This window comes from Oncorhynchus tshawytscha, linkage group LG15 (genome assembly GCF_018296145.1).
Source record: "Oncorhynchus tshawytscha isolate Ot180627B linkage group LG15, Otsh_v2.0, whole genome shotgun sequence".
In the NCBI taxonomy this organism is placed as follows: domain Eukaryota; kingdom Metazoa; phylum Chordata; class Actinopteri; order Salmoniformes; family Salmonidae; genus Oncorhynchus; species Oncorhynchus tshawytscha.
The window spans coordinates 16,849,118-16,869,357 of record NC_056443.1 but is presented as its reverse complement, the minus strand read 5'-3'; the positions used below and the strand labels follow the sequence as shown (position 1 = coordinate 16,869,357).

Sequence of the window (20,240 nt, the reverse complement as noted above, 5' to 3'; positions counted from 1 at the left end):
ACACATGATAAGACTTTAAAAAAAAAAATGCAAACCTTGTGTTTCAGTAAGTCAGCAGACGGACAAAGTCCGCAGTCGGATAAAGTGCGCTTCCTTTGAAAGTTTGTCATGTTCCCTGTGTCCAATCATGTCAGACTTTCATTAGGGCACAAGGAGAGAAAGAGGGGGGGAGTAGGAGAAGAAAGAAGGGAGCAGAAGGATGAGGCTTTGCATAAAGTGTTCATCTCCTGAAAGATTCAATCCGTGGTTTGCTGAGTAATACAGTCCTACTGAGTCCTATTAATAGTCCCTGGCTAATGTGACTCATCATCCTACCATCCTGCAAGGTGCTTCTTATTTAAAACAAGCGGCAGTAACCTCTGCACAGCACACAACTTTGCCCCACCCCCGAGACAGTTCCAGGGCTTGTGCAATGCATGACTAAACACTTGCCCTTTTTGAAGAGTCACCAAAAACTTGCATACACAAGCTGGTCACTAGACTCTGCTGTTCTCTTTCAAAGTTGACCATGGAGAGATTGTTTTGAGCCACAGAATCTTTTTTTTTTTTTTTAAGTAGTCAATTGGTGACCCTCATTGGTCAAACCCAAGTTCCATTGGTTCAAAATGGAGTCAAAATAAGCCTTTGTACAATGCCCGTCTTTCTGGCTAGGGTCAAAGGTCAGTCGTGGTGCATCATGACGTTGTCATCGTCCAGCATAGTGATCTGAGCCACTGTTCTGATGGTGGAGATCTTCTTCACGGCCTTCTGGAGGAGCCGCTTGAAGTCCTTGTTGATCTCCTGGGCAGACCTGAAAGACACGAGAGAGTTTTATATAAATGTTCCCAACACAAGAATGGAGTCTAGTTAAGAGTGCTTTTAGCTTTGCTGCCCCATCATCTTGGAACGTTTTGTAGAAGGACCTGAAATAATAAATAATGCTATGCAAATGAATGTCTAGAATTAGAACAAGATTCAACATTCTACAACTTCTAAATAACTCTAGAAATACATGGCTCTACTACGGGGTATTCAAATCTAAGCCTGGAGGTCTGACTGGCAGCAACACTGCTGCTGGTTTTCATTCAGGGATGGAACTTAACTCTTGGGTAAGGGGGCAGTATTATTTTCATGTCCGGATGAAAAGCGTGCCCAAAGTAAACTGCCTGTTACTCAGGCCCAGAAGCTAGAATATGTAGATTGGTAGATTTGGATAGAAAACACTCTAAAGTTTCTCAAAACTGATATGGCAGGGGAAACCCTGAGGACAAACCATCCCAAAAAATAAAAATAATTTTCAGCCTTCCACTGTTTCCGATGGCTTTCATGTTTATTATGAGGCGAAGTCCTCCCAGATTGCAGTTCCTAGGGCTTCCACTAGATGTCAACAGTCTTTAGAATGAGTTTCAGGCTGGTTTTTGGAAAAATAAGCTAGAAGTTGTAGTCTTTCTAAGTGGCTCCCATTTTGGCTGTAGTGTTTCTATGCGCGTGGGTGAAAGCGTGTTCTTTATCTCCGGTAATGAACATACTATTCTCTGTCTTAAATTGTATTGTTTATTTACGTATTAGGCTACCTGAGGTTTGATTATAAACATTGTTTGACTTGTTTGGATAAGTTTATTGGTAACGTTTGCGATTCATTTTGAAGGAGGGAAACCGGTGGATTATTGAATGAAGCGTACCAGCTAAAATGAGTTTTGATGGATATAAAGAGATTTATCGAACAAAAGGACAATTTGTGATGTAACTGGGACCTTTTGGAATGCCAACAGAAGAAGATCTTCAAAGGTAAGGCATTTATTATATCGCTATTTCTGACATTTGTGTCGCACCTGCCTGGTTGAAAATGTTTTTTCATGTTTTTGTATGCGTGGCGCTATCCTCAGATAATCGCATGGTGTGCTTTTGCCGTAAAGCCTTTTTGAAATCTGACACAGAGGCTGGATTAACAAGAAGCTTTATTTTGATGTATAATACTTGTATTTTCATGAATGTTAAATATTTATATTTCTGTCATTTGAAATTCGCGCCCTGCAATTTCACCAGATGTTGGCCAGCGTCCCACCTGCCCATAAGAAGTTAAGGATTTTGGGCACTGCTCAGTCGGGCTAATAAACCACAAGTTTTACAAGTCCGGGTCCTAAATCTGCGCCCTGCGATATTTAAAAAGACAATTTTGTACTAGCCTCGGGCTAGTGGGGTAGGTTCATTTCCATCTCTGTCTTCATCCTTCCCCAACCAGGGGAGTGGACACAATGGTCAATCCATGGCAATTAATCAACAAATTACCAGGGAGAATCAACTCTGCTGAAGAAACATGGTATTGGCAGCAAGAAAAAGGAGCTGATCGTGGACAACAGGAAAAGGCGGGTCGAATAGGCCCCCATTAACATCGACGGGGCTGTAGTGGAGCAGTTTGAGAGTTTCAAGTTCCTTGGTGTCCACATCGCAATTTGCATATACTCCAGAATGTTATGATGAGTGATCAGATGAATTGCAAAGTCCCTCTTTGCCATGCAAATGAACTAACTGAATCCCCAAAAAAACATTTCCACTGCATTTCAGCCCTGCCACAAAAGGACCAGCTGACATGTCAGTGATTCCCTCGTTAACACAGGTGTGAGTGTTGACGAGGACAAGGCTGGAGATCACTCTGTCATGCTGATTGAGTTCGAATAACAGACTGGAAGCTTCAAAAGGAGGGTGGTGCTTGGAATCATTGTTCTTCCTCTGTCAACCATGGTTACCTGCAAGGAAACACGTGCCGTCATCACTGCATTTCACAAAAAGGGCTTCACAGGCAAGGATATTGCTGCCAGTAAGATTGCACCTAAATCAACCATTTATCGGATCATCAAGAACTTCAAGGAGAGTGGTTCAATTGTTGTGAAGAAGGCTTCAGGGCGCCCAAGAAAGTCCAGCAAGCGCCACAACCGTCTCCTAAAGTTGATTCAGCTGCGGGATCGGGGCACCACCAGTACAGAGCTTACTCAGCAATGGCAGCAGGCAGGTGTGAGTGCATCTGCACGCACAGTGCGGTGAAGACTTTGAAGATGGCAGCAAAGAAGCCACTTCTCTCCAGGAAAAACATCAGGGACAGACTGATATTTTTCAAAAGGTACAGGGATTGGACTGCTGAGGACTGGGGTAAAGTCATTTTCTCTGATGAATCTCCTTTCCAATTGTTTGGGGCATAAGGTGAGCGCTACCATCAGTCCTGTGTCATGCCAACCGTAAAGCATCCTGAGACCATTCATGTGTGGGGTTGCTTCTTAGCCAAGGGAGTGGGCTCACTCACAATTTTGCCTAAGAACACAGCCATGAATAAAGAATGGTTCCAACACATCCTCCGAGAGCAACTTCTCCCAACCTACCAGGAACAGTTTGGTGACGAACAATGCCTTTTCCAGCCTGATGGAGCACCTTGCCATAAGCCCAAAGTGATAACTAAGTGGCTCGGGGAACAAAACACCGATATTTTGGGTCCATGGCCAGGAAACTCCCCAGACCTTAATCCCATTGAGAACTTGTGGTCAATCCTCAAGAGGCAGGTGGACAAACAAAACCCCACAAATTCTGACAAACTCCAAACATTGATTATGCAAGAATGGGCTGCCATCAGTCAGGATGTGGCCCAGAAGTTAATTGACAGCATGCCAGGGCGGATTGCAGAGGTCTTGAAAAAGGGTCAACACTGCAAATATTGACTCTTTGCATAAACTTCATGTAATTGTCAATAAAAGCCTTTGACACTTATGAAATGCTTGTAATTATACTTCAGTTTTCCATAGTAACATCTGAGAAAAATATCTAAAGACAATATCTAAAGAGGCAGCAGACTTTGTGAAAATAAAAATTGTGTCATTCTCAGAACTTTTGGCCACGACTGTACAGTACAAACAACATATGTAGGATTCCACACATACAGTAGGGAGCATTATTGGCAGCTGATATAAAATGCTATAAGAAACTATAGTACGTGCTTCATATTAGGGCCTGGACGATACCAGTATCACAATATTTTGTTCCATGGCAAAAATGAACACAAAGCAGATCTAACTCTTTTGTCCTTTGAAAACCTGTTCTATATTGTTTGCTATAGCTTGGAAAATAAATCAAATGTGACTCGGGATGACAACATAATGATGTTTATTTCCAACATTGGGGCTGTTTTACTAAAGAATTAAATGCGCTTTTTGTTTTGTTTCCTTTCCATGATACTAACGAGTACCGCAATACTGGTGTTGTCCCTGCCCTACTTCATATTTTTATTTAACTAGGCAAGTCAGTTAAGAACAATTACTTATTTACAATGACGGCCTACCAAAAGGCCTCCTGCAGGGACAGGGGCTGAGATCATTAAAAAATATATATAAATATAGGACAACAGCACAAAAGGCAAGAAGGTAGAGACGCAAAGCAGCCACAACTGTCAGTAAGAGCATCCATGATTGAGACTTTGAATGAAGAGATACAGCTGAGATAAAACTCCAGTTTGAGTGTTTGTTGCAGCTCAGTCCAGTCGCTAGCTGCAGCGAACTGAAAAGACGAGCGACCCAGGGATGTGTGCGTTTGGGGACCTTTAACAGAATGTGACAGGCAGAACAGGTGTTGTATGTGGCGGATGAGGGCTGCAGTAGATAGCCTCACTCCCCCCTATCTGAGGTAACAGGGTTTTATAAATAAGCATCAACCAGTGGGTCTTGCGACGGATATACAGAGAAGACCAGTTTACAGAAGAGTATCGAGTGCAGTGATGTGTCCTATAAGGAGCATCGGTGGCAAATCTGATGGCAAAATGGTAAAGAAAATCTAGCCGCTCGAGAGCTGCCAATTAATAAATTATGTCTCCGTAATCTAGCATGGGTAGGATGGTCTACTGAATCAGGGTTAGTTTGGCAGCTGGGGTGAAAGAGGAGCGATTACAATAGAGGAAACCAAGTCTAGATTTCACTTTAGCCTGCAGCTTTGATACAGTGCCTTGCGAAAGTATTCGGCCCCCTTGAACTTTGCGACCTTTTGCCACATTTCAGGCTTCAAACATAAAGATATAAAACTGTATTTTTTGTGAAGAATCAACAACAAGTGGGACACAATCATGAAGTGGAACGACATTTATTGGATATTTAGAACTTTTTTAACAAATCAAAAACTGAAAAATTGGGCGTGCAAAATTATTCAGCCCCTTTACTTTCAGTGCAGCAAACTCTCTCCAGAAGTTCAGTGAGGATCTCTGAATGATCCAATGTTGACCTAAATGACTAATGATGATAAATACAATCCACCTGTGTGTAATCAAGTCTCTGTATAAATGCACCTGCACTGTGATAGTCTCAGAGGTCCGTTAAAAGCGCAGAGAGCATCATGAAGAACAAGGAACACACCAGGCAGGTCCGAGATACTGTTGTGAAGAAGTTTAAAGCTGGATTTGGATACAAAAGATTTCCCAAGCTTTAAACATCCCAAGGAGCACTGTGCAAGCGATAATATTGAAATGGAAGGAGTATCAGACCACTGCAAATCTACCAAGACCTGGCCGTCCCTCTAAACTTTCAGCTCATACAAGGAGAAGACTGATCAGAGATGCAGCCAAGAGGCCCATGATCACTCTGGATGAACTGCAGAGATCTACAGCTGAGGTGGGAGACTCTGTCCATAGGACAACAATCAGTCGTATATTGCACAAATCTGGCCTTTATGGAAGAGTGGCAAGATGAAAGCCATTTCTTAAAGATATCCATAAAAAGTGTTGTTTAAAGTTTGCCACAAGCCACCTGGGAGACACACCAAACATGTGGAAGAAGGTGCTCTGGTCAGATGAAACCAAAATTGAACTTTTTGGCAACAATGCAAAACGTTTTGTTTGGCGTAAAAGCAACACAGCTCATCACCCTGAACACACATCCCCACTGTCAAACATGGTGGTGGCAGCATCATGGTTTGGGCCTGCTTTTCTTCAGCAGGGACAGGGAAGATGGTTAAAATTGATGGGAAGATGGATGGAGCCAAATACAGGACCATTCTGGAAGAAAACCTGATGGAGTCTGCAAAAGACCTGAGACTGGGACGGAGATTTGTCTTCCAACAAGACAATGATCCAAAACATAAAGCAACATCTACAATGGAATGGTTCAAAAATAAACATATCCAGGTGTTAGAATGGCCAAGTCAAAGTCCAGACCTGAATCCAATCGAGAATCTGTGGAAAGAACTGAAAACTGCTGTTCACAAATGCTCTCCATCCAACCTCACTGAGCTCGAGCTGTTTTGCAAGGAGGAATGGGAAAAAATTTCAGTCTCTCGATGTGCAAAACTGATAGAGACATACCCCAAGCGACTTACAGCTGTAATCGCAGCAAAAGGTGGCGCTACAAAGTATTAACTTAAGGGGGCTGAATAATTTTGCATGCCCAATTTTTCAGTTTTTGATTTGTTAAAAAAGTTAGAAATATCCAATAAATGTCGTTCCACTTCATGATTGTGTCCCACTTGTTGTTGATTCTTCACAAAAAAATACAGTTTTATATCTTTATGTTTGAAGCCTGAAATTTGGCAAAAGGTCGCAAAGTTCAAGGGGACCGAATACTTTCGCAAGGCACTGTATGTGCTGAGATAAGGACAGCGTACCATCTAGTCATACTCCCAAGTACTTGCCCCCCCAAAAACGATACCCATACTGAAGACCAATATTTTAAGCATTCTAGTACAGTTAAATAATTAACACACACATGCACGGACGCAGCGGTCTAAGGCACTAAATCTCAATGCAAGAGGAGTAACAGTCCCTGGTTTGAATCCAGGCTGTATCACATCCGGCAGCGTACAATTGGCCCAGCGTCATCCTGGCCGTCATTGTAAATAAGAATTTGTTCTTAACTGACTTGCCTAGTTAAATAGAAGGTCACACACACACACACACACACACACACACACACACACACACACACACACACACACACACACACACACACACACACACACACACACACACACACACACGCACGCACGCACGCACGCACGCACGCACGCACGCACGCACGCGCACGCACGCACGCACGCACACACACACACGCACACACGCACTTTTGTGGTGGCAGCTTAGCCTAGTGGTCAGAGCGTTGGACTAGCAATCGGAAGGTTGCGAGTTCAAACCCCCGAGCTGACAAGGTAGAAATCTGTCGTTCTGCCCCTGAACAGGCAGTTAACCCACTGTTCCCAGGCCGACATTGAAAATAAGAATGTGTTCTTAACTGACTTGCCTGGTTAAATAAAGGTAAAACATTTTTTTTTAAACATTTACTCATGTCCCCATTACCAGTAAAACATAATCAAAACCTCTCACTTATTGCTGTGCTGTTTCGTTGTTCATTTGTTAAGTCGTTTCATTCTGAACCAGGATTTTTATGGAACACCGTTTGGGTCTTTGCGTGTCAAATAACACTATTTGACGTTTCAAATAGATTTTTGACCAATCAGGGCCCGAATATGACAGCACGTCATAAAATAATTGTACCTTTTTTTTTACACATTGATTACACTATCACTCGTGTTTCATATGTCACTACGATTCATCGATACGTATGCTATGATGCTGGTAACATTATCTCGCGCACCTACAGTGCTGGTCATAAAAAAGCTAGCTAGCTCATGGATGCAAACAATGCTTCCCCAAAAACATAGCAAAATGACATTCTGTTTCAGTAGCCATAGTTAGCTAGCTAAAAATATAGCTAGGTGTCATCATCTAAAATAACCCTAATTTATAAGACAGTTCTTATTTGATTAATGGTGGTCGGACCCATCTATGTGAAGCTAGCCACAATAAGGATTAGCCACAATAGTGGACTTTACGGTTAGCCTTCAAAATAAAAGTATGGCATGATTCTACTATTTGTATTATATTTGTATATCGTCCGATTCCGATATGTTCACAAATATATAGTGTATCCCTAGTGACTACCTCAAGCTCTAAACCCTCAGAGGTAGTAATCACACCTGTGGGGAGAGGGGCATTCTTCTTAACAAACCACATGACCTTTGTTTTGGAGGTGTTCAGAACAAGGTTAAGGTAGAGAAAGCTTGTTGGACACTAAGAAAGCTTTGTTGTAGAGCATTTAACACAAAATCAGGGGAGGGGCCAGCTGAGTTTAAGAATATCATCTGCATATAAAATGGATGAGAGAGCTTCCTACTGCCTGAGCTATGTTGTTGTTGTTGTAAATTGAGAGGAGCGTGGGGCCTAGGATTGAGCCTTGGGGTACTCCCTTGGCGACAGGCAGTGGCTGAGACAGCAGATTCTGACTTTATACACGGCACTCTGAGGTAGTTAGCAAACCAGCTCAAAGACCCCTCAGGAGACACCAATACTCCTTGGCCGGCCCACAATAATGGAATGTCTACCATATCAAAAGCTTTGGCCAAGTCAATAAAAATAGCAGTACAACATTGCTTAGAATCAAGGGCAATGGTGACATCATTGAGGACATTCAAGGTCACAGTGACACATCCATAACCTGAGCGGAAACCAGATTGCATACAAGAGAGAATACTATAGACACCAAGAAAGTCAGTCAGTTGATTATTTTACAGGTTTTTGATTTGATTTGATTTGATTTGGAAAGTCAGTCAGTTGATTATTTTACAGGTTTTTCACACTTTTGAAACACAGGGCAAAATAGAACTGGGCCTATAACTGTTAGGATCAGCTTGATATCCCCCTTTAAATAAAGGACGAACCAGGTCTGCCTTCCAAGCAATGGGAACCTCCCCAGAAAGGAGAGACAGGTTAAAAAAGTTGGAGATGGGCTTGGCGATGATAGGGGCAGCAACCTCAAAGAAGAAAGGGTCTAAAAGTTTCAGGAGCTCCTTTAGCACCGTGGACTCAGTGACTGCCTGCAGGAAGAAACTTTGTAGCCGGGCAGGGGGGGAAAAAGAGTGAGGAGCATCAGGGATAGTCGCATTAGAAGGGGTGGGAGATGAGGAAATGTTGGACGGGCAAGGAGGCATAGCTGAGTCAAATAGGAATTCTGACTTAATGAAGTGGTGTTTGAAGAGCTCAGCCATGTGCTCCTTGTCAGTAACAACCACATCATCAATATTAAGGGACATGAGCAGCTGTGAGGAGGGTTTATTCTCCAGGTCTTTAACTGTTTTCTATAACTTTTTGGGGTTAGACCCACAGAGAGAGAACTGCACCTTAAAGTAACTAACTTTGGCCTTCTGGATAGCCTGAGTGCACTTATTTCTCATTTGCCTGAAAGAGAGACAGTAAGCTGGAGCATGCGGGTGCTGAGCCTGAGCATACGCGCGCCGAGCATTTGACCAAATGCAATTTGGAGTAACTCTGCAAGATCACGGGTCGAACCAGGGGCTGAACATGCTTTTAATTCTCTTTTTTTTAATGAGGGGGGTGTACCACTGAAAATATCAAAAAGAAGGTCCAAGCATCATCGACAGAGGGGATCAAGCTGATTCTATACCATTTTACAGAGGCCAGTTCATGAAGGAAGGCGTTGCTCATATTTTTTTTTTTGCAAGCATCTACGACAAATCAGGACAGGTCGTTTCACTGAGCAGCCATTACAAACACAGGCTGTAAAACAGTGATCACTAAGGTCCTTACAGAAAATACCAGACTGATACCTATCAGGATTATTTGCGAGGATAACATCAAGAAGAGTAGCCTTTTCTGGGTCTTTGGAGTCATACCTTGTGGGATTGGTAATAATCTGAGAAAGATTTATGGAGTCCCATTGCTTTAGGACTTGGTCAGGTGGTGTAAGCATGTCCCAGTTTAGGTCACCTAGCAGAACAAATTCAGACTTAGTGTAAAGGGGCAAGGAGAGAGGTTAGGGCAGGTAGGTTACAGGCCGGTGCTGATGGAGGACGAAAGCACCCAGCAACAGTCAACAAAGAGCTATTTGAAAGTTTAAAACTTAAAACCAGCAAATCAAATTGTTTGGGGACAGACTTGGTGGAGACAACAGAGCACTGAAGGTGATCCTTGGTAAAGATTGCCACTCCTACCTTTGGAAGATCTGTCTTGCCGAAAAAGGTTATAACCAGAAAGGTTAACATCAGTATGTGTCTGGACATCTTGTAAGTTTTATTTTCTTCTGGTTTGCAATAGTGCTTCCATACCTTTCATACTAACTTAGAACCAAATCTACACATACAGTTTCTTAACACTAAGTTTACAAGTGAAACTTAGGCTTGAGATTCAATCAAAGGCGCATTGTCAACAACGTACCTTCGACCGAATTATGGCCTCAAACTTGTAAAGTAGAAGAACCGAGTCATCAGTGACCAACAAATGAATATAAATGGCAGTGGGGTGACGCCAACCAAAACGTTTTATAAGGATCCCAACTAGCCCCAAGTCCTAAACTACAGTAGGTAAAAACATAGCCAAACAAGTCATGTTATACGTTTTTCATGCATAACATTACCTTATGTAAAATGCAGTTGTTTTTCTTTGCAAGCTGTTGCAATTCATCAGCTTTTTTCATCTTCTATCTCGCCATCTTCTCCATCTGCAGACCGTGAGCCATTTGCCAGTGGGAAAACGAACCGGACACAGAGGCAGGATCAACAAGGAAAGACAGACAATGGAGGAGAGACAGGGGAGGGAAGGAAGGAGGGCGGTCCTTACCCTTTCTTGAATTCGGGAGGGACGGGGAGAGGTTTCTCAAAGTTGCCCTTCCCTATAAGCCAGTAGGTCTCCTCTGTTCCCCCTTTTCCCTGTGAAGAGAAGAGGGGAGAGGACAGAGAGCCAGAGGGCAGGGAAAGGAGAGAAAGAGTTTAGTAGGGAGGTCTAGGTGAGTTCTAGACAGTTCTATGAAGTTTTAGGGTGTTGTCGGGAGTTTTAAGTATTCTTGAGCTTACTGTATGTAACATGATGGTGGTACCAAGTAGTCGGTTCTACCTGTGACTTTTACCTTGAGGTCTGTCCTGCCTCAGTTGCACCTTGTATCCTGCCTTGAGATCCAGGAGGATTTTAACTGTGCTGTTATGGATGTGGATTCTGGACGCTGCAAATACAGGCGGCATGACACTCAAAACTCTAATTCATACACACTTTATAAAGAAGCTTCCTGGCTCAGTCAATCGTGTACCCATGACAAGTCCTTCACTTTTAAGCAACAGTGCATAGACTACGTTACATATCTATTATACATGCATATGTAATTTACGCATCCCAGTAGACTGCATACGAGAGGCAGTGGTGACAGTTTTCCGAATAAACGGTATCTGGGCATAGTCAGTTCTACTACCCCTGCTACACATGGACCTATTGGATAGACACAGATAGGTGAGGTAAGGTATGTGTCCCCACTCACCTGAGTGTAGTCCTATGCGTATAGGGACTTCAAGCATGTGTCTCATCTTGTAGATGCCCACAGCACTGAGGTTTTTCTTGATTTTTACTATGTTCTACATTGTAGAATAATAGTGAAGACATTAAAACTATGAAATAACACATTAAATAATAAATCAAATGTACTATGAAATAATAAATCAAATCAAAATATATTTTAGAAAGTAGCCACCCTTTGCCTTGATGACAGCTTTGCACACTCTTGGCATTCTCTAAACCAGCTTCACCTGGAATGCTTTTCCAACAGTCTTAAAACAAGTTCCCACATACACTGAGCACTAGTTGGCTGCTTTTCCTTCACTCTGCGGTCCCACTCTTACCAAACCATCTCAATTAGGTTGAGGTCAGGTGATTGTGGAGACCAGGTTATCTAATGAAGCCCTCCATCACTCTCCTTTAAAATAGCCCTTACAAAGCATGGAAGTGTGTTTTGGGTCATTGTCCTGTTGAAAAACACATGATAGTCCCACTAAGCGCAAACTAGATTAGATGGTGTATCGCTGAAGAATGCTGTGGTAGCCATGCTGGTTAAGTGGGCCTTGAATTCTAAATAAAATCACAGACAGTGTCACCAACAAAGTACCCCCACACCATCACACCTCCTCCACCATGCTTCACGGTGGGAAGCACACATGCAGAGATCATCCGTTCACCTACTTCACGTCACAAAGACATAAATTTGGACTCATTAAAGGACAGACATCCACCGGTGTAATGTTCATTGCTCGTGTTTCTTGGCCCAAGCAAGTCTCTTATTATTATTGGTGTCCTTTAGTAGTGGTTTCATTGCAGCAATTCGACCATGAAGGCCTGATTCACGCAGTCTCCTCTGAACAGTTGATGTTGAGATGTGTCTGTTACTTGAACTCTGAAGCATTTATTTGGGCTGCAATGTCTGGAGGTGCAGTTAACTCTAATGAAATCCCCTGCAACAGAGGTAACTCTGTCTTCCTTTCCTATGGTGGTCCTCATGAGAGCCAGTTTCATCATGAAGCTTCATGGTTTTTGCGACTGCACTTGAAGAAACCTTCAAAATTCGTAACATTTTCCAGATTGACTGACCTTCATGTCTTAAAGTATTGATGGACTGTCATTTCTCTTTTCTTATTTGAGCTGTCATCAAAACAAAGGGTGGCTATTTGAAGAACCTCAAATAGAAAATATATTTTGACCCTTGAATGAGTAGGTGTTGTCCAAACCTTTGACTTATATATATATATATATATATATATATATATATATATATCTGTCTATCAGTGGAGGCTGGTAACTTGAAAAATTGATGATGGGAGACCCACGGTATAGGTGCTAAACGCACGGAGATGTCAGAGTGTTTCAAAAATCGTCAAAAGAGTAATTATTTAACCTAAAGCGTTTAATAAAAGACATTTATAGTACAATATTATGGGGAATTGGAATAAGAGGGTTACTTAGTGGTTGGAAGGGATCACAGCAATGACTGAATGAGTGTGAGAGGCTTGAGTTGAGGCGTTCAGAGGCTTGACTTCAGTGCAGGACAGAATGTCTGGGAAGACAAAAAAAACAATAACACAACACAGTTAGACCAACGAGATTAGAATGAGTTAGTCCAAGCAAGGAGCAAAATGATTGATGTGTAATAATGTGATTGTGTATGTGATTGACTCTACATTGAGTAATGAGAGAAAATTGAAAGGGGTACACAGTGCTTGGAGAGGAAACATTCAATGTGAAAGTGGATGAGCGGGCACATGAGACGTGGCTTCAGTTCATGTCAGGACAGAGTTGACAATGTTAGCAGAGTGGACTGGTCATCACCTCTTAAGATCAGGGAACAGGAGGGGACTTTGCTGGAAATACAAATAGCAGATACATTACATTACAGCTGCGCCATCGTAGGTTTGAAGAAGCTTCTCTGTGAAGTTAAACACAGAGTTGGCATCTCGCCCACTTGACACATCAAAGTAGCCCAAGAAACATTCCTGAATAAAGCCCTGATCATCCACATACCTGACCATAACAGACAACTGCAAGCAGACTGGTGGCACCATAGGTCCCAGAGCGGGGCACAATTTTTACCCCCTGGGGCCCAGAGTTTTTCCTTATCTGTTAACCTAACCAGGAAAACTCTGGACCCTATAAGTAAAGACAGTGATAAATCAGTTGCAAAATGTTTTTATAAGGGTTATAATGGGACCTGTTTTTCCTAATCAAGTCGCATGTTTTTAAAAACAGAAAAATAAACTCCTGGCCCCGGGCAGATGAAAACCCTGTCAAACTGCATCAACCTTACACTTGTTCATTTGAATTATATTTATACTAGATTAGGGGGGATTTCCTCTACCCAGACAACTGACAGACAATATAACACAGGGCTGAGTTTGCTTTATGTTTACATCATGCAGTTCTAGGCCTTATAAAACATTTACTCACATTGGTCATCACTATTATGTTGATTGATTAATTCCAGTTAATAATTTGATTGAAAACTTATTGCCAGCCTAGCCAGCCCAATGTTGAAATCAAATTTGATCACATTTTCTCCTGACACACAAATGGACTATAAATACATAAAGTTACCAATTACCAATATCCTGACCAAATGGACAGCACACATAGAATGTTTGCATCTGCTCTTATTAGTAGCTTGCCGTTGATCAGACTGAAAATTTGTCTAGTTTTTATCCCATACAGCATATCAGATCTCTAATGTTAAAGGTGTAGCCTAGACTGCTGCAACATTTATATTATGAGTTTTTGCTCGTCTGTCCGGAGTGATTGTGTTTTCATCTTTGTTAAATAAACACCGGAGGAAAGTGGAAAGCCTACATGAGCTGCGTCAACCTCTAATATTTTAATGGAAGCTATCAAATCATTCGGAATTCCAGAAAAGACATTCAAAAGTTCGATATGTTCAGCAAGTAAAGCATTGCTACGTGCAATTACCTCTGCAAGCTCATTGTAGTTAACTTTTTGTCGGCGGGACTTTCCATCTCGTAGTGTCCTCTAAAAGCACATTCTTGCATGCACAAAAAACGCAGTGGTGATGATAAACCGCTTGAGAACATCCCTGTTTCTTCTAACTTTCTGGCTGTGTCGCCCAGTTTGAAGACGCAGACTTTCGTCATGACCGATGCAGATTTTTCCCAGTAGCTTGAATCCGATATGGACATGTATATGCTGCCTGCTGAACAGTCGATGGTCTTCGGGTCAGTGTACCAAGGCTCAGACTTTCAAAAAAACAAGCTACGGCTAGCAATTACAGGCTTGATGAGAGGCTCCTGTTAACCAGCTATACTTTTGATGCCAGTTGCTATTGAACGCACGCACCTTTTCATCCTTCATGAAACTGATTTTAGGCAAAGGTCGATCCTCACTTTTAATTTGCACAGAGAATGAAAGGGGTTCTTCAACAAAAAATGCACAACATTTTCGTCAGCCAATCTACCATTCTGGCCGAGAAAACAGCACACTCGCGCTGGTAGCTAGCTAACGTTAGCTACTGAAGTTAACGGTTCAATTGATTTAAATGTTCCTTAACTGGACACAAAGTTATAAAACCAATACATTTTATAATATTACTTCCTCCGTCTCCTGTAAATTGAAAAAACTAATTTGAATTGAATAATATATATTTTAAAAATGCTCAACTATCAATTTTCACTTAGGGCTCCCGAGTGACACAGGGGTCTAAGGCATTGCATCTCAGTGCTAGAGGCGTCACTACAGACACCCTGGTTCGAATCCAGGCTGTATCACAACTGGCTGTAATTGGGAGTCCCATATGGGACTGTACAATTGGACCAGGGTCATCCTTGTTTAAGAATTTGTTCTTGACTGACTTGCCTAGTTAAATAAAGGTTACACACACACTCTTAATCTCTATCCAACAATGTCACCAAGCTTCTCAACACATAGAACCCCCGTAATGCTCTGTGGCACAATCCCAATACAACTCACCAGGTTCATTCTCTGATCCTAATTCTATGATTGATGGACAACATGTCAGTTCATACAGCAAAAGTTGATTGGTTGGAGGACGTCCTCCGGAAGTGGTCATAATTACCATGTATGTCTATAGAAGGGGGTGAGACCTACCAGCTACTAGATTTTGTATTTAAGTCAATGTGGCCAGAAGCCAGCTGTCCTCCGGCTACACCATGGTGCTATCCCAGACAGTGCTGTTGAAGTTACTGTAGACCTTCATTGCAAAACATTGTATTTGAATCCATTATTTGGTGACAGGAATATATTTAATATAGTTTTATCTAAGGATAAATAATGTTACTATTTGTATGAAATTTCACTGAGTAGGATGGTCCTCCCCTTCCTCCTCTGAGCAGTGGAGGCTCCTATCTATACACACGTTACAGCCTTATTCTAATGGATTACATTTTATAAATCCTCAGCAATCTACACACAATTCCCCAAAATGACAAAGCGAAAATAGTTGTTGTAATGTTTGCAAATGTATTAAAGATTAAAAACAGAAACACCTTATTTACATACGTATTCAGACCCTTTGCTATGAGGCTCAAAATTGAACTCAGGTGCATCCTGTTTCCAGTGATCATCCATGAGATGTTTCTACAACTTGATTGGAGTCCACCTGTGGAAAATTCAATTGATTGAACATGATTTGGAAAGGCACACACACTTGTCTATATAAAAAAAGGTCCCACAGTTGACGGTCCATGTCAGAGCAAAAACCAAGCCATGAGGTCGAAGGAATTGTCCGTAGAGCTCAGAGACAGGATTGTGTCGAGGCACAGATCTGGGGAAGGGTAGCAAAACATTTCTGCAGCATTGAAGATCCCCAGTTTGGAACCACAAACTCTTCTTAGAGCTGGCCTCCCGGCCAAACTGAGCAATCAGGCGAGAAGGGCCTTGGTCAGAGAGGTGACCAAGAACCCAATGGTCAATCTGACAGAGCTCCAGAGTTCCTTTGTGGAGATGGGAGAACGTTCCAGAAGGACAACCATCTCTGCAGCACTCCACCAATCAGGCCTTTATGGTAGAGTGGCCAGACAGAAGCAACTACTCAGTAAAAGGCACATGACAGCCCGCTTGGAGTTCCCCAAAAGGCACCTAAAGACTCAGACCATGATAAACAAGATTCTCTGGTCTGATGAAACCAAGATTGAACTCGTTGCTGCTAAAGGTGCTTCAACAAAGTACTGAGTAGAGTCTGAATACATATGGTAAAGTTATAACTTTTTTTTTAAATGATAAATTAGCCAAAATGTCTAAAAACCTGTTTTTTGCTTTGTCATTATGGGGTATTGTGTGTAGATTGATGAGGATCCTTGCGACATGGAGCCGTGCATTATCATACTGTAACATGAGGTAATGGCGGCGAATGAATAGCAGGACAATGACCAGGAATGCCATCTGGGCCGATGGCTTTGGTCAAATCAAATGTATTTATATAGCCCTTCGTACATCAGCTGATATCTCAAAGTGCTGTACAGAAACCCAGCCTAAAACCCCAAACAACAAGCAATGCAGGTGTAGAAGCACGGTGGCTAGGAAAAACTCCATAGAAAGGCCAAAACCTAGGAAGAAACCTAGAGAGGAAACAGGCTATGTGGGGTGGCCAGTCCTCTTCTGGCTGTGCCGGGTGGAGATTATAACAGAACATATTTGATTTGATTTGAATGCCTGGGCCGACGGCTTTGGTCTCCTTTGAGAGTTTGAGAGTCACCCTTAGAGAGCAAAAGCACCTGGTCATCCAGAGCAGTGAGAGTCTATCTGGATAGCTCAGTATTGTCTGCCTCGACGCAAGCATAGAATGTGTAAAGCTTGTCTGGGCGTGAGGCTTCGTTTGGCAACAAACGGCTTTGAATTCCAAAACAGTCCTGCAGTATTGAGTCTGCCTCTTCTGTCCAGTGCCTCAATATTCTGTGTTGGCTCGCTTGAGTTGCTGCTTGTAGGCAGGGAGTAGGAACTGAGAGACGTGATCTGATTAACAGAAGTGGGGGCGGGAATGGCTTTGTATGCATCACAGATGTTTGCATATAGATGGTCCAGCACGTTGTTTCCTCTCGTGGACACATGGTGATATTTTAGAAAAATGTACTTTAAACGTGCTTGGTTAAAAATCACCCATGACAATAAAGACTGCCTCCGGGCATTTGCTTGTGACAGTATGTAAACAGCTGTGATAATAACACACATGAATTCCTTCAGCAGAGGGAGCACCCTCCTACCCACGAGACAGTAGTGGAGAAGGTGGAAAGTTTTAAGTTCCTCGGCATTCACATCACGGAAAAACTGAAATGGCCCACCCACACAGACAGCGTGGTGAAGGCGGTGCAACAGCGCCTCTTCAACCTCATGAGGCTGAAGAAATTTGTCTTGTCACCAAAAACACTCTAACTTTTACAGATGCACAATCGAGAGCATCCTGTCGGGCTGTATCACTGCCTGGTACCACCGCCTACCACCCACCTTTAGGGCATCCTCCATGGACCTAGGAGCGAGGGGGAGACATTACAGGTGTGTTTGTGTGTGTGTGTGTACCGGTGTCTTTATATGGCTTATGGAGGCAGCATCTGAGTGAGTAGTTTCTCAGATCTTCTGTTTCTCTATATCTAGCTCCTCTGTCCTCCAGTTTAGAGGAATACTGCTCCAGCATCCGCAACATAGAATCTATGATGTTGGTTTCCTGCCTTTGTGGATTTTCTTAAACTGGAGACAGAAAGAGTATATAGTGTGTGAATGATGAGACCGAGTGAGGGAAAGAGTGAGAGACTGAGAGGAATACACAGTACAGGCTCAGTCAGTGACCCTAAGTTTATGAGTGAATAACAGAGACCGACTTGAAGGTAAGAAGTACACCCTGATAAACGTATGACCATGGAAATACTAGTAGGGTTAAATCATATTAGTCAATATCAAGCCACGGATATACAGTGGAAAGAAAAAGTATGTGAACCCTTTGGAATTACCTGGATTTATGCAGAAATTGGTCATAACATTTCATCTGTTCTTCATCTAAGAACAGATGAAATGGACAAACAGCCTGCTTAGACTAACAACTAAAAAGTAGACATTTTCATGTCTTTGTTGAACACACTGTGTAAACATTCACAGAGGAGGCTTGGAAAAGTATGTGAACCCTTGGATTTAATAACTGGTTGACCCTCTTTTGGCAGCAATAACCTCAACCAAACGTTTTCTGTAGTTGCCGATCAGACCTGCACAACGGACAGGAGGAATTTTGGACCATTCCTCTTTACAAAACTATTTCAGTTAAGCAATATTCTTGGGATGTCTGGTGTGAACTGCTCTCGAGGTCATGCCACAGCATCTCAATCGGGTTGAGGTCAGGACTGACTGGGCCACTCCAGAAGGCGTATTTTCTTCTGTTGAAGTCATTCTGTTGTTGATTTACTTCAGCCTTACATTCTCCTGCAAAATGTCTTGATACATTTGGGAATTCATTTTTCCGATGGCAAGCTGTCCAGGCCCTGAGGCAGTAAAGCAGCCCCAAACAATGATGCTCCCTTCACCATACTTTACAGTTGGGATGAGGTTTTGATGTTGCTGTGCTGTGCCTTTTTTTCTCCACACAGTGTTGTGTTCCTTCCAAACAACTCAAATTTAATTTAATCTGGCCACATAATATTTTGCCAGTAGCGCTGTGGAACATCCAGGTGCTCTTTTGCAAACTTCAGAAATGCAGCAATGTTATTTTTGGACAGCAGTGGCTTCTTCAGTGGTGTCCTCCCATGAACACCATTCTTGTTTAATGTTTTACGTATTGTAGACTCGTCAACAGAGATGTTCGCATGTTCCAGAGATTTATGTAAGTCTTTAGCTGACACTAGGATTCTTCTTAACCTCACTGTGCTCTTTCAGTCAACTTTGCAGGACGGCCACTCCTAGGGAGAGTAGCAACAGCGCTGAACTTTCTCCATTTGATAAACAATTTGTCTTACTGTGGCCTGATGAACATCAAGGCTTTTAGAGATACTTTTGTAACCCTTATCAGCTTTATGCAAGTCAACAATTCTTAATCTTAGGTCTTCTGAGATCTCTTTTGTTCAAGGCATGGTTCACATCAGGCAGCTCTAACCAACATCTCCAATCTCATCTCATTGATTGGACTCCACGTTAGCTGACTCCTCACTTCAATTAGCTTTTGGAGAAGTCATTAGCCTAGGGGTTCACGTACTTTTTCCAACCTACACTGTAGTGATATATTCAATATAGACAAGAAAAATACAATAATTTGTGTGTAATTAGTTTTAAACACACTGTTTGTCTATTGTTGTGACTTAGATGAAGATCAGATCAAATGTTATGACCAATTTATGCAGAAATTGCAGTAATTCCAAAGGATTCACATACTTTTTCTTGCCACTGTACATTCAGTATACAAAACATTAAGAAGACCACCTTTTCCCCCCTCAGAAAAGCCTCAATTCATCGGTGCATGGACTCTACAAGGTGTCGAAAGCATTCCACGGGGAAGCTGGCCCATGTTGACTCCAATGCTTCCCACAGTTGTGTCAAGTTGGCTGGATGTCCTTTGGGTGGTGGACATGGGAAACTGTTGAGCGTGAAAAACCCAGCAGCGTTGTCGTTTTTGACACAAACCGGTACGCCTAGCATCTACAGCAGGTAGCCTAGTCGTTAGAGCGTTGGGCCAGTAACTGGAAGGTTGCTGGATCGAATTCCAGAGCTGACAAAGTAAAAACCTGTTGTTCTGCCCCTGAGCAAGACAGTTAACCCACTGATCCCTGGGTGCCGAAGACGTGGCTGTTGATTACGGCAGCCCCCTGCACCTCTGATTCAGAGGTGTTGGGTTAAATGCGGAAGACACATTTCAGTTGAATACATTCAGTTGGACAACTGACTAGGTATCCCCCGTTCAAAGGCACTTAAATCTTTTGACTTG

The 20,240-nt window shown here is 42.5% G+C and overlaps 1 long non-coding RNA gene and 1 pseudogene across 1 annotated transcript; both read right to left on the bottom strand.

Moving 5' to 3' along the window:
* Positions 1-660: 660 nt before the first annotated feature.
* The window catches only part of LOC112215072, a 28,931-nt pseudogene continuing 9,351 nt past the window's right edge, over positions 661-20,240 (bottom strand).
* Positions 12,711-15,007, bottom strand: LOC112214509. The gene is made up of 3 exons (XR_006078925.1): positions 14,282-15,007; positions 13,154-13,185; positions 12,711-12,881 (listed from the first exon to the last, which is right to left on the bottom strand). It is a non-coding gene; the product is annotated as an uncharacterized LOC112214509 (long non-coding RNA).